Below are 15,657 nucleotides of genomic sequence, written 5' to 3' on the forward strand. Positions count from 1 at the left end.
AAAACCCGTGGACCTGATTATGTAGATCCCACAGGGTAAAGCAGGTACAACACATGCCTTTGTGTATCCACACAGGAGAGAGGAAAGAAAAAAAAGCATCAGCTTACAAGGAAATCTGTGAATATTTACTGGAGGCAGTACTGCACTATGCAGCTACCAGAATAGATCATAGATCCTACACAGGAAAAACAGGAGCGGTGCCTGCTTCCACGCAGGAGGAGATGGAAAGCATATGTGAATCTGTGCACGTGTGCACATCCCCAAGTCCTTGCCAAAGAAACTACAAACAAATTAGCTGAACACATAATATAACCTGAATTTAACCCACACCTTTGGCAAAGATTTCCTTGCCAAGGGCTGCTGTGCCCTGACTGCTCACCAGCCAGCCCCCACCCAGGTGACTGCATCTCCGAGCCACTGTAGGAACTCACTAGGAGGAGCTCTGGGAGCCTTCGGGGCTGTAAAGACTCAACCTGAATTTCAAAGATTCCTCTAGAGGACTACAGATGATGCCAGGACTGTAAATGTACCAATAAATAATGCTTTTTCTCTCAAGAAGCTTACAGATTTCTCAGACCCGACTGTATAAACTAAATTCAGTGTAATTTGCACCAGCTATGGCAAGATTATGGGTTTGGCTCAAGGACTGCCCTGAGACTTGGCTTTCAGTTTCAAAAGACTGCACAAACTCACTTAAAAGCGGTGTCACAAAACAACAATTTTAAGAATGGACTCCCGACTCTGAGAAATAATTTGGTGTTTGCTTGTATTAGCACCTGATAGAAACTATTTCACAGCCATGCAGAGCCCTTCAGTCTAAACAATTTCGGAGCTGGATTGAACAAGTGGGGTGCTGCTCTGTGCAGCGCTTCACGTGAGTTGTTCCATGTTCAGCTTTGGCTCCAGACTTTCATCATTTACCTCTTTAAACAGCCCGCTGATCAAGGGAAACAGATCCTGGGATATACCCGTAACTACAGCACCCACTGGTGCTGAGACAACATGCAGCAGGACTGTGCTGATGCGAACACGGCACAGGGCACGGAGTTCAGTGAAGTTAGTGTAGATGAGGCATGCTTGCAGAAATTTGAAATGGCATGCCTAAAATGGGATAAGAGAATGCATTTTTTTTATGCACGATCCTTGTCCAGCAACAGCTCTCAGCCTAGGAAGAGCTGCTGAGAAAGCCTAAATTAGTTATTGTGCAGTTGCAACCGTCTAGTCCGACAGATGAAACCATCTCTGTAAAAACGCATTTCATGTGTTTTCATTGATCCTCAGTCTTTTTTCAGTTCATGCTAAAACAAGAAAGGCGCAGCAGGTCACTAAAACCCCTGTACTATAGTGGCTTAAATGACAGTTAAGTTTCTGTGTTTGCCTGTCATTCCCTTATCTCACACACCTGATCCATAAATACATATTGATTTTACCCAGCAGATATGACACTCCCAGCACATTTTGCTCACAATCCAAACTCTGGTTGTGGAGAGCCATAACTCAGTGGCCCTCTGCCATGCTTCACTATTTTCATAACTTAAATTTTACAGCCTCTCTGGAGAGTCTACATCAAGACTTCCCCCTTTCCACCCTCTCTCTGTTTAAGTTCTGCCAGCTTAGCTCCCAGAGCTCGCAGGTAGTGACCTTGCTGCCGGTGACACCCAAAGCAGCGAGAGGTCTCCTTGATCACTCTTGCACCTGCTCTAACCCTGCCTACTCTGCTGTCAGATCTCCTCTGGGAAACAGCATGACTCAGCACCATAAAATTACCCTTCTCTTTCTCCTCCCTCTGCTGGTCTTACCACCACCACCCTCCTCGCTCCTCTTCCCCTGGGAGGCTTTGGAGTGTACTTCTGTAGCACAGTGGTCTGTCACACTGCAGGGTTACGACAGAACTCTGACTCACCAGATAACTGTCTGCACAGAGCAATAGTTTCAGGTGCCAGAGCAATTGTTCCATGCACAGCACTTGATCTGGGAGGCCTTTGTCCCTTCCCTTTTAAACCTTGGTGGCAGACCATCACCTTTCCCAGAGGTGCTCCCTTCCCCACAGGTAGATCAGCTGTTCAGTCCAAGGAGCTGCTCAACTCCTGGTAGCTGCAAGGGGGAAGAGGCACAATGCTGACCTGCTCACAAGGCTCATCCAGCAGTCGCTACCACCCAGAGGTCTTCACTGCCTTCCAGCAATCCTCCACACAGTCCCCAAGGGACTCAGTGGTGACAGGCTCCATGCAACTCTCCACACTGTGGGACTGCACCCCTAGGCAGGAAGAAGACCAGGTAAAGTTTAAAAGCGCAGGACTTGGAGTGGACTGGAAAATGACTTCTGTTCCCTGAGTCTCTGCCTCATTGTCCTCCCCTCTGATAGGGTCACTCAGGCTTCCAGCTGGCATGTGTTGTGAGAGGGGAGACCTGACAGCTAAGTCAAATAGAGTACTCCACGCCTGGAGATAGCATAACCCTGGATGTTACGTCACCTGCATAACACAGATGATCCCCCAATTACTTAATCTCTTCCTCAGAGTGTAGAACAGTGAAGGACTGGTCTCCCACACAGGTAGCAGTGTAGTATGTAACTACCAGAGAAGGGCTTAATCCTTCTTCATTCCCTCTACCAGCATCATGTCTTTCCTCCTGCCAGCCAAGATGGAGAGAGTACTCAGAGTCCACCTATCCCTGCAGCCAACCCACCCTGCAGGCTGCTCTGTGCGGAGACCAGGTTGATCCCAGGAAGAGTCCCAAGGTACAAAACAGCACCTTGATCATAGTCATGTTTTGCAAATACACAGATAAATGAGAACATGCAGTTTGAGGAGAGGCTGTTTGGTGATAACGTCTTTTAATCTGTCTTTATGACTTGTTGAGCTGTGGCAGGCTTCACAATGGTTTTGTTGATTATGTTTTTCAGTAACTGCCTAGAACGTCACAGAGGCACCATGTTTGTTTTTATAAATTTAATTAAACCAACTCATATTTAACATCCAAACTGATCTGCTGAGAGTTAGGTTTATAGCTGGAGAGGCCACCACCAGTCAGAACAGGATTTAACTGTTCCTAGCACCATCCAGGAGCTCTGATGATCCCTGTACTTGGGCAGACAGCTCCCATGACTGTTTGTGAGCAGGGTCGAAATTCCTGATGCAGATATGAACCACTGTGCATTTGCAATTACTTTTCTTTGAACACCGTTTAATATTGCCAAAGCATTTTTTGTTCCTGCCCGTAAAGTCATTTGTTCTTTGGAAGATTGTCAGCAAAGAAACACAAGACAATCTGAACAAAATGTATTTTTTGGGGAAAAACCCACACAGGATAAAAGTGTGATTATTACAAAAGAAATGGCCCTGCTCTAATCCCCTCTTTCAATTCAGGCCACCAGGTCCTGGTGCTAGCTTCTTCATCAATAGCTTCTCCTCCTCTCATGTCTTCGAGCACAGAGGCTCATGTAAAGAGCACAGAGGCTCTTTTCTTCCTCTAGACCCCCTCCCTTCATGACAATTACACCCATTTTCACTTTATTAATGGTATTTACACTTGTCATAAGTTGTTTAGGAGGAGGTTTTTGAAGTTCTCCAAAACTCTAGATACAATGCATGGCCAGGTTTCTGGAGACAGAGTTCACTTACATCCCAGGAACAGGTAGAAATGTCCATGTGCTTGTAATTATTAAAAGCTCCTTTTTCATGGAGACAGCATGGTTAAGAAGCTCTTACACCAGATTCACATATTTTCACATACGGGTTCTGGCAGTTGCTCTGCAATCTGCTCTCAGTCATCTCCAGCAGCTGCAGGTTCATCTCACCTCACCACAGCCATCCAAGCGTGAAGCGTCTAGTTTAAGCCAACCATGGGGCTTATCTAGGGTTCACAGAGAAAGGTAAACCCTTCCAGCATCCTCCCCTGGGGAGGCATCTGAAATAACTGGGAGCAAAGGCTGACTCTTGGAAGGGTCAACACCATTAACTGAAACCTGACAACTACTTTTAAGACAGTTCAGGCTGTGCAACAGGCATCCTTAGGCATGAATTTGAGGAGCAGGCAATGCTTCTCTGAAGGGAGCCAGATGTGGACGTTTAACACTTACATGTCCTTGAGAAAGCCTTTCAATGGCTGCCCATTCCCCTCTCCTGACACACGAGGTGTTAACGCTGTGAGGGCTCATTCATATCCTTCAGATTCCTCGCGGCTGTGGAAACGCAAATAAACCTTTACTGGTCTTGTCCTATTGTTTAAATGGCTGCTCAGTGTAACGAGCATCTGGGCAAACCAAGCAGCAGTACGTGGACTTGTGGAGGCGGCGATGCTCCCGCCACATCCTTCACAGCAGAGGAACGCTTCCCTTGAGTTTAAGCCCAAGGCGGGTGCACTGCACTGCCATCATCCCTTCCTGTTTGTTACCTCATGACACCGTTTCCTGCCCCATTATGACAGTGCCAACTGTTTTTCCCAAGCCTGCACCAGCTTCCCAGCGCCCCTCGTTTCAGCTCACATAGAAATACCACCATGCTGCTGGCTGGCGTGTGAAGCACAGCCCTCTCCCCCCACCGGCACCTTGCCTCTCCCTGCCTGCTCAGGCACCCAGTCCCAGGCTAAAGCAGCAAGTCTCACACATCCCATAAAGTGGAACAAAAGAAATGAGGTGCTGGTCACTCCCAGGGTTTTACTGCAAGCAAGTGCAAGGCAGCAAGGTGCCCTGCAAGGTGTCTGAGTCAGCTGGATGCAGAAGGTGGCAAGCCTAGGGACTCACCTCTTCAGACACCCTGTGTGTTACAGGGCTTTCTGTTCACTCAGCAACCTGGCACTGAGACGACTAAAGCAAATGCTGCAGGAAAGCACATTAAGGAGTCAGAGTATGGGGGATTAATGTGGTCCCTAGCAGGTAATCACCCCCATGGTAGAAACGCTTCCACTTCTGTAGCTGAATTTGCTTTCAGCATACCCCCACCTCTGGTTATGCCTTTCTCTACTATATTTAGAGCACCTATAATCAAGTGATGTCCCCAGTCCTGATTTAGCACCTGAGGCATGAGCCCCTTCAGTCTCTCCCTGAGTGTCGCAGCCTCTAACACTGAGGTGAGCCCCCTGGCTCAGATGGGAAGAACACCTTCCTGCTCCTGCTCTCTACACCCTTGTTTAAGCAGCCAAGGACCACATGGACCTCAGCAGGGGTCCTTTTCCCAAAGCCCCAGAGGAGTGATGTCTTCTCACCAGTCACCTGATGGTTTATCTGAGCCCTAACAGGATCCTGGAGATCTCTCAGAGACAGGGAGGCTGCTGGCAGAAAGCAAACACTCTGCAGTTCTGATTTTTAAGGGTCTGGGGTGGTAGGGACACATGGTTAATACCAGTTACTTAATACCAGTTCACACTAAAGGACACAGAAGCCTCCTAGGAGCTGTTATGTTGCTCTTGTCTGTGCATTTGCCTGCTCTCCAGCAGTCACAGCAGCAATGACCTGTCACAACTACATTAACTGAATCCTCTTTAGCATCCAGTACCCAGTTCAGGGCCTGACCCAGCTAATATACATGGCCAGTTACTTACTATGTTGGGTCAACACCTTTCAAACATGAAGAAAAATAAATTGCTTTTGCAGACCTGCACCGGAGGCACATGCCCATTTAAGCCTAGCAGGGTGCCAGTCAAACCATAAGCTGGCACTTTTATTTCTTCACATCTTGCCTATAGTAGGCCCCCGACCCCCCCCCCCCCCAAAAAAAGCATCCCTGTTCCTTCAACTTCTGCCTGCCCTGCCTATTTAAACTGTAAACTATTTGAGGAAGGAACTGTCCTTTGCTGCAGATTTCACAGTATTCAGGTGCTTCTGAGATGTGGCACAGGAAAGACCCCGGACATCCTGAACTGCAGAATGAAGACATCAAAGTGGCAGTAACTGCTCCACAACATAAAACGAAAAGCTGGTTTCCCTATCTGACCCTCAATGAATACGACATATGCATGCCTTGAACTAGTTGTTTTCTTACTAAAACACACAGAAATAAGACTGCACCACTATGAGCGGTCCCGTTGCAGTGTAGAGCTTTGTGGCTATTCCATTGATCACTGCTGTCAGAAATCAGAGCAGGCAAAGGTATCAGGGCTTTTCCTGTATATTACCTTCATTGTGGACCATGCCACCACAGGTAACTGTGAGGCACGCTGCTGGGAACAGGCTGGAGAGGAACAGATCGTACCATGGGAATCCAAGCTGGCAGCACGTGGGAGTGGTGAGAGCTCTGGTGTTGAAGGAGCTCTTCACTACGTACCAGCTATCACACTCACATTTGGTCTTTGGAAAGCTGAGTAGGTTCATCTGTGCTGGAGGGCAGGGAGAGTAGCAGGAAAAGGGAGCAAGTATTTGCACCATTTCCAAAAGCCTCACACACATGCATGCACAGGCAGTCTCGCAGTCGCTCAGGAGCCAGAAATACAGCATCCCTGACCGGCACACTTTAGCCAGCAGAGGTCTGTAGAGTAGCCGCAGCCTGAGACTGCATCTCTGAGGCTGTGAAGGCTCCGAGTAGGTGGCAGATGAGGTCTGCCTGTCACGAGAGGCACCTTAACTGAGTAGAACTGTAGGGTCTTTTGCAACTGAAGACACAGTAGTGCTCTGTTGCTGTGCGCTCTGGTTCAGAGCGATTAGAGTAGCAGGGCTAGCTACTCTAGCTAGCAAAATCCTAGAGAGCAAAGTCCTCTGTGCTGCACGGCCACAAGCAAGATTTGTGGCTGCAGGATTGGCTTATTAATATCAGGAGTACAGTGCATCATTGCATGGTCACAGATTGAAGATGCCTGGCCAAAGTGCTTTTTTTAACAGCGTCAGAAGGTTTTGCACAGCTCTGGGACTGCAACAGCAAGATCACAAGTGACCCTGTAAATAAGAAGTCTGTATCACCATGGGAAGTGCACTGAGGCATTGCAAAAGGCTGTCTTCAAGGAAAGGTGGTGCCAAGCTGGAGTCATGGGGAGAGGGTGTGCAGCACCGGAACCCACACTGCAGTATGGACAAGGTATCAGGAGGGGTGCCTGCAGCCAGGGGGAGGCAACTCAGGCATTTTCAATGAGTCTGAAAGCTAATGCCCTCTCCCAAAGCTGTAAGAGGCCAAACAAACTCTTAACTTCTGAGAAACCCACAGGGGCTGGGGAATTTATACGTGGGCCGTCAGTGACTTACTGCCGTGTGGCAGCCGATGCAGCACAGCAGGTAACGCACATTAATTCAGCACCAGCGTGCAGGGCCAGGAAGGGCATCTCTCCCAGTCGCTGCTCAGGTTTCAGTTTCAGACCACAGGCCTGCACAAGGAGCATTACTGCAGAGCAGCAAGTGTGGGGAGAAAGCAAACAGCATCATTTCCCCTCAGCAGCACATTCCTGCCCCAGGACCCTCCACTGTGCTCCCCGGGGCCACAAGCAGGATCCTAGGGCTACAGCTGTAGCACCAGGAGGAGTCCTTCAGCGACAGCAGACAAGCTAACAGAGGAAGAGGTTTGTGTGGGAGACAGCAAGCTGCATCTCTCCCCAGCCTGCTGTCACAAAACTGGCTGAAAATAGCTGAACTAAAGGCCACACTCTGGTTTATGCCTTGGGAAGGTGGGAAGCTTTCTGGTTGTCTCCGTTGTCCCTTTGCCTTAGGGAACACCTGTACACCTGGCTCAGCAGCAGCACTGGGGTCCCTGGTACTGCTGGGAGCTCTCAGGGACCAGCTCCAGCCCCCCAAAATGGCATCCTAGGCTGTGCAGCATTGTGTTTGTTGTCAGAAGCTCATTAACGTATCAATATTTAATCATTCTCACTAGGGCACAAAGGAAGAGGGGCTGAGGAGCACAGGCTGTTGTAAGGTTTGCAGGAGAGGAGCACACCTGTCAGCGGGACCGCAGGCTCCAAAGCCAGCCTCCCAAGGCAGCCCAGAAGCAGGTGGGGAGAGCATGCTTCTTTAGGTTTGGTTAAAAATGTCACCATGTCCCCTCAGGGACTGGTGCAGTTGGTCACTTCCTCAACATTGATGTTTTGGGGTATGGCTGGTTGGCTTTTGCTTTCTTTTTCTCAGGCTCACACACACACTGGACATTAAACTGGCAAAGAGGCAGTTAGAGTACTTTAAGGGGTATTTGTAAGCCTACAGCAAAAGGCATCAGCATGTCACGGCAAGTAGCTGCACTGTGCACGCTTACTTTGAAAAGGACTCCCCACAGTCTACCTCTGCTTTTCTTTCACTCCAGCTCATTTCATTTCTCCAGGCCCTGCCACCTCCTTCCTGAGAACAACTAACTGCAGCTCTCCAGCCTGAGTCATTTTCCAGAGAGCCAGCGGCATTCAAGGCACCATGGCACAATCACACAGGATACCGCAGAGAAGACCCCATCCCAGACCTGCAGAGATCAGCCATTTCCCAGAAGCGTTGATGCCATCCTTTATAGTTCACTTCCGTAAACACCACCTTCATCTTAAGGCTGTTAGTCCGGCCACCCTGCTGTGTCCTGTGGCAGTTAATGCTACTGGGTTGCAGTTGCCAAATGAAAGGGAACACCTCTCCATGCAGGCATGCTATTGCCTTGAGGGTGCTGAATAGCCCTGTCTGTAACTTTCTAGGGCTAGGTGACTAGGTGCAAAATACCGTCGCATTAACCTGTGCGGTGTTTGATGCACATGTCTTGTGCTCTCTTTTTTGCTACTTTTTAAAAAATATGTGTATATATATATATATATAAAGCATTGCTGAGCAGTTGTGGCATGCAATTTCCTATAAGCTGGATGGAATGTGTTCTGGAGCGTGAAGAAAGCTCCAGAAGAAATAGTACAAGGAAAAACTGTTGAAGAGACATGGAGCTCATTTTTTTATTTCTCAGCCACCTTTCCTACTAACGTAGTTGCACTGACTCTAGTGGAGTTACATGGGCGTAAATCAGGATCACAGGAATTCAGAGTGAGGTATCTATTCCCTCTCTGCTCTCCCAGCTCCTACTGCTCTACAGGGTCTGCAGCTGCTCTCTGCAGCATTCACCCTCTTCCTCTGAACCTCACATTCTCCGTCAGGTAGTTATCTCCACTGTAGGTTACTAAAGTGTTCATGGAGGCTGCGCTACCGTTAAAGACCAATGCCTCTCTTCAGTTCTGCCCTCCACCTTGCTGTCACTAACACTTTGCAGGACCTGCCCAGGCAAAGGCACGGTTTCTACACTGGCACAAGCTGAAGGCAATCCTGAAGAGTTTCCTTTTGGCTGCAAAACTGGACTGCCAGGACTGACGGCTTGTCTGGATAGAGGTGTTACCACACCACGGCGCTGTAGGTCCTGCGGGCACCCTAGCTCCCCTACTCTGAGCTGAAAAGCATTTATACTGAGGAGACAGAAGAATTAAGAGAAAATAAGAAGGGTTGGTCTTTAGTTGGTGTCCGCTGGGTTCAAAAGGTTTCAACGTGGGTTTGGTTTTTGCCCCTTCCTCCCCTCATCTCAACAAAAGGACTCAAGATCCTTTTTCACATGTAACACAGACATCTTCACAAAAAATAGAGACATGAGCTGTGTCATGGAGGACTGTTTTGGCACATAGCCGTTTGTGCCTGCTGGGCAGGTGAGATGCACACATTCCCCATTCACCACTACCTCCTTTAGGGAACAGTTTAAGCTGTGCTTTCACCAACGTTTTCCTCTGGGGCCGTGGGGACTGCTCAGAGGATGAGAGAACGTACACCTTAGTGCTGTTAAACAGCCACATGGGTCTTTCAATAAGCCTGTAAGGAATTCACCCTTCAGCTCATAATTAAGTGTATTATATCTTTATTACCAGTGTACCGTGGGGTTTCCAGCGGGCCATTGTCACTGCCACAGGACTCAGCTCTCCAAATTATGAGTGCCATACAGAGACAGCAAGGTCTCCTGTACAGCTCCTGCTTGAATCCTCCAAGCATAAGTCACTGCTCAGTACATAATCAGCTCTCTACTTCTAACGTTCACTTGAAAATTCATCTGCCATAGAGGACGTTCCTAGAGTGAATGGAGACACCATCTTTCCCAGCTATGATTTACCAAAGACACAGTGCAACAAATAGGTACTTCCTGGAGTGCACTCCAAGGCTGGAGCACAAAAAGTGGATGAGATGTGCAGCAGAAGGGTTTTTTTGTTTGTTTGTTTTCTTTTTAAAGAATACCTCACTACTTCCATGCTTTCTCTTCACATTCCAGACCAGCAGCTGGTGGTGAAGTTTGAGAACAACCATGAAGGATGAACCTTTATGCTCTCTGCAGCACAGAGGAGCTCACTTTTGACCTCTTTAAACCTGCCCACTCGCACTTTCTTGCGGAGAAATTCCTACCAGCTCAGGGTAAGATTCCTGCCAGACTCTGAATGTCATCATATGGAGATCTGCTCCCACACAGAAGGGTGCAGAAAAGATGATGTGCTAATGAGCTACCTTCTTATCCCTGCTGTCAGTTCAGTGACTCTCCCTCCTCCTCTTCCCTTCCCCTGAACTGCAAATGTAATTGCTTTCCAGCAGCACTGTGAAGAGCCCAGTCCATCTGCAACCCTGGAATCCCTCCAGAGGGCAAAGTCTTGGCTTTGTGCTTCAAATTATCTTGTCTTTTCTCTAGAGAAGAAGGAAGGAAATACCAACCAGGGCACTGATGCAGCCAGACTGAGCAGTTGAGCATCCCTTTTGCCATCAGACTACCCAGGCTGTCCTGCCAGTGCAAGCCTGTTGCCACCATGTCACTAGTGCTGTTAATTCTGCTTGGCAGTGCAACTTGTGCCTCTGAGCCTGCTCCCTCACGCCTTTCTCAATACATCACCTAGCACCCAGCAAGCAATACAATATCTAACACAGAAGGGATGGCCCAATGCTTAACTATTCTCCTGTATTTCGTAAAGAACTTTACAATCTAGCATGCACAGGGCTCAGGTGCAGGCAAACAGTGTACTGCACTGCTCACCAGTTGCCACTGAAACCTGGGCAAGCCACTTTCCCCAGGTGTAAAGTGGGGCTAATGTTTACTCATCTGCCTCTGATAGGGATAGTTAGACTCAATTAGCTGGTGTAAGAGGAGTTCTGCGCATTACTAGAGGACACTGATGCAATGTCTGAGCCTGCTCAGGCAAGAAGTATGCTTAGGCTAGAGGCAATGAATACAGCAAGGTCAATGCTATGGTTCCATGGTACTTGTGGTCTACTGATGGCATAAAATTATTTCAGGCGTCATGATTATCAGCATCTATCTTTCGTATCATCTCTCCATATATAGATTAGAGTGTGCCGAGAGGCAAATGATTCTGCTTAGGGCCCTCAGAAATGTATGAGGAGAATGAGGGATCAGCAGACAAAAAAAACCCCATGGTAAAGTGAGAACCCTGCATGGAAAGAGGAGCAATTTGCCCGCTCAGTTTTCTTAGAAGATCCATAGTACAATATTTGACAAATAACAGTATCTAAGTAGTTGCTTTAATTTCTCTCATACAGAGACAACATACCAGGAAAAAGATTTGTTAATAAAAATTTGATGAAGCCAACAACGCTTTCAAACTGTGTTGTTTCCCAGTTCCCTTGTTTATGAAATCTATGCCAGCCTTTTTTCAATTTAAATGCTCACATTGAGAGCCCAACACTGGTTTCTGCTCTGCCGTTCTTCCCCATTTATAGCTGCTTTTTGTTACTAGCCTGGTCACAGAGTATTAAATTATTTGTTTTCAAACCCGGTGCACTAGGGTCTCAGCAAACAGCACAGAAAAACCAAGGGATTCAGCTTGTAACTATTTTGGTCTGATGTCTTCTGGGAAAAGGCACACATAGCCACCAGCTTGCCTTTCTACATGGATTTCTGCCATTTCAGGGGTCTGCAGATGTTCTTTACTGCTAATGCTCAGCCATCTGATGCAACCATTGCTACACACATCACCAATACTGTAACATGCCACAATGACCCTTCCGCTCAAGTACTGAGTCCTCTCGCCTCATGGTGCATTCCGGCATGAGCAATGTGGCAAACATGAAGCTATTGCACAACCATACCATGACGCCTTTCTTCCATTACCTCCAGCACGGCATCTCGCAATTCCTTTTTAATTGCCCTCATAATCTTCCTCTACCATGTATATATTTAAAGAACAGCCAAAAATAGCTCAAAGAGAACAGGCGAGTTCTGTCATGGGAAAGTAGCTGAAGTTTGACAGAAGGATTACTTCTCAGGCTGAAGGTTTCACAGAGGATGCTGTGGAGTTAAGTTTTGATTCTTCTTTGGTGTGGAACTCATTATCATGACGGAACTAGAAGACCTCACATCTGCTGATGTTTGAAAGATGATGCATGGTAGAACTATATTTATGTTCAACATACACCAAATCACCCTGGCCTGAAGAGAGAAAGAGAAGAGATGCAGTTCCTGGCTTAGATTTTGCCTCTCATATTTGTACTGCTTGACCGCAAGAAGCACAGTACATAGGCTTTGTGTTAGATTAACAGATCCTTCTTCAGCTACATCCATCACCACTTTGGGCCACTACATCATCTTGCAGCAAAATTTAAGTGCAACAGCAGCAAGGATTTAACCTGCCTACCCATGTATCCACCCACAATTACTCATTCATAGCAAATCCCTTGACATGCAACAGCTGTCTGCTCACCCATGGAAATCCAAGGGCTAAGATATCCCAGGGCTCCACTGTGCTGCTTTGGGCAATGTGGCAGTGCATACTTGGAAAGCCAGTTTAATGAGGCAGCTAAAGGGAAGGAGGAATGCTTAGACGTGGCCATGCACTCTAAACTGCTGTGCCATTAGATGTTAGCTTAACCTGTTGAATAGCAGTTTACTTGCCCTGCTCATTTAGGCTAAAATGTATACACGCAACCCTGACCGCACGCCTAGAAGGGCAGCGAGAAAAACCTGGGACAGACAGAGAGTAGTGGAATTTCCCACTTGCCAGATGTGGAAAAGAACAGCCATCCACAGCCTTCGGTGAAGGAGATTTTGTATTACAGGCTCCCATTTCAGCACAGAAGGTAACGATGTGGGGGACAGGAGAGGAATAGGTGGCCAATGATTCAACTAGAGATGCAGTATTAAACAGTCCCTGGAGAACAGTTTGATCACTTCAGCCATCTGCAGGACTGGAGAGAAAAGGCACTGGCAGATTTAGAGGGATTCTTCATACCTCTGACTCTGAAGGCAACTGTTATGCATAGACTCGGAGTCAAATTAAAGGAATCACTAACTGCTTAATGATTAAGTTCAGCACCAAGTAATTTGAACACATTCTTAACAGTCTTCACCCAGGAACCTCTGATAATTGTAATTGAGTCTTGCTTTGGCAAGATCCTTATTTTCTTGTGTAAGCTTTAAAACTCAACAGGGTCTGATCATAACATTATACATGCAGATAGTCGGCCCATGAGTGGGCAGCACTGTGACTGTCCATTCCTGTTTGAAGCAGCAGAATATGGAATAAAGCTAAAGATTTTGGCATTAGCCTGCAGTGAGCCTTTACGAATAAGCCTCTGCCAACCAAAATTCTAGAGAGCAGAACACTACTGTCCCCTCACCCTGCATACACCTCCGCATTAAGCCTCTCTCCCTCAGACAGAGCCCAGGTGCTCCAGCTGACGTTGCAAGCTTCCTGCTGCTAAAGGCTGGGCTCTTGGCAGGTTGTAGCCAAGCTCTGTGTGGCTGGAGGCTGTAAGACTAGAGGGTGATTTAAAAAAAAAAAAAAAAAGAAAAGAAAAGAAAACAATAATCCTAAAGAATCATTAGCCTCTTAAAGAGCCATAAGGCAGCTGCCTTATTTTAGCTGGCACAGATTTCCTAGAATGGGACTTCTACTAGAGAAGACTAAAATATATAGGAAACCCCCCACTGTACTGCAACATGACGTGTATGTGTACCCCACGAAGTTAAGAACAGGCTGTGCATGTCCCAGCACTGCCAAGAGCAATTCCACATTCATCAGAATCTGGAATGCAAGCAGCTGTGCAACCACTTTGTTATAAATGTCTGGGGGCTTTGCCATAAGAGTTTGTGTATTTTCTTACGGGAAAGATGGACTCAAGGAATTGGTTTCTGTCCAATACACACAGATAATAGGACAGAGAGACTCTCCTCAACAGTGCAATCTGTACCAAGGTGGGGTTCACACATCTCTGAGGGTTTGAAATACAGGTCTTAGCTGAGAGTTGTGAAATCTCACACCAAGGGTACCATTGAGGGAATATCTGAAGGCTTTTCCTTGAAATGAGAGGAGGAAGATACCGATCAAAAAAAGCTGACATTGTCAGCTGTTGTCCTGGCACCAGCCTAGCGTTCCCACCTCACAAAAATCTGGCTGTGCTCACCTTAGCCTGATGTAACCTCAGGCCATGTGTAACAGCAGAGTTAGTAAACAGGCGGTGACGATGCCTCTGCTTGTGTACAGCATTCCAGTCCAATCATTACATCATGTACCAATCACTCAGGTTATGACTTTGATATTCCACTGACACACCAGTCATCAGCCTCCAGCGGCCGTGCGACTAGAGTGCCTGCAGCTTTAGTCTGTCTGAGGAGAAGATTCTCCATAGTCAGCACTGTACAGCTCACTGCCAGATCTCACGCTGGCCATGAAAGAGGGTGGGTGCCCTGGTAAAATCTGCATCCAGCTTTATAACAACACAGGATGAAGGGCGATGTAGTTTGGATAACTGGCTGTGTGGCTCTGGGGGACGAGTGCTACAGATGAGGTACCCAGATACAGGTGGAATTCAGATTGGATTAATTTTACTTAAAATTACTTGTAAAAAGCATGCAAGCCACATCAGCCTTGTTTCTCCCTCTTTTCCACCTCCCCTCAAAGAAGTCCCATTGTTTTTCAAGAGCCAAATAAGCTCAGATATCCATATCCCCGCACCCATGCTACACTTTACTCTGGCCAAGGGAGGTAAACTGCATTGACATTCTAATCTGGTGACATTGTCACTGTCACCATGCACAGACAGACATAACTAGGCAGGGCATTTGGCACTGGAAGTTACCACAGCACCTCGAACTACCTAAGAGCTGCCATCAGAGGAAAAAGAGTGACAAGGGAAACTCTGGCCTTGGTATAAATAGATGAAGCTCCTGAATTCAGCATGGCTAAGTTTAGCTTCTGCTCTTAGGTCAGTTCCAAAAAGCTCAGCATGTAGCAGGGTCTGAGATAAGACAAGGTTAGGAACATGAGAAGAATTAGAGTCTGCAATGGAGAGATGTTATGGCAGAGCTGGAAAAGGTTAGTATCAGGTCAGGATCAACAGCAGAGCAGATGGAGAAAAACAATTTCATAGGGAATATTGATAGGTAAGAGTAAGCCAAGAGAGAAGCAACATCAGGATATGGTCAGCAAGTGCAAGAAAAAGTTCAGACTATGCCACTGCAGCTACATGCACGGAGTTACCCAAGCAGACATGAGAACAGGTTAACAGGAAATACCTTGTTCTGTCAACACTGGATGCTGGTTTTGGCCACAGGAATTAAAATACTGGCAAAGTACAACAGCTCTTGATGAGGCAGAACTCTACTTGCTGGTGCCCACAGCAGGCTCTCATTGATAGCCAAGGAACTCCTAAGCGGACTTCAAATGCTTGCACTAGTGATCTTAACCAGCCAAGAACTTGGTCACTGCCAGCCTGTATCATTTTGCTGTCAATCTCACAGCTACGGTGTG

This window comes from Falco cherrug, chromosome 7, assembly GCF_023634085.1.
Source record: "Falco cherrug isolate bFalChe1 chromosome 7, bFalChe1.pri, whole genome shotgun sequence".
NCBI lineage: Eukaryota > Metazoa > Chordata > Aves > Falconiformes > Falconidae > Falco > Falco cherrug.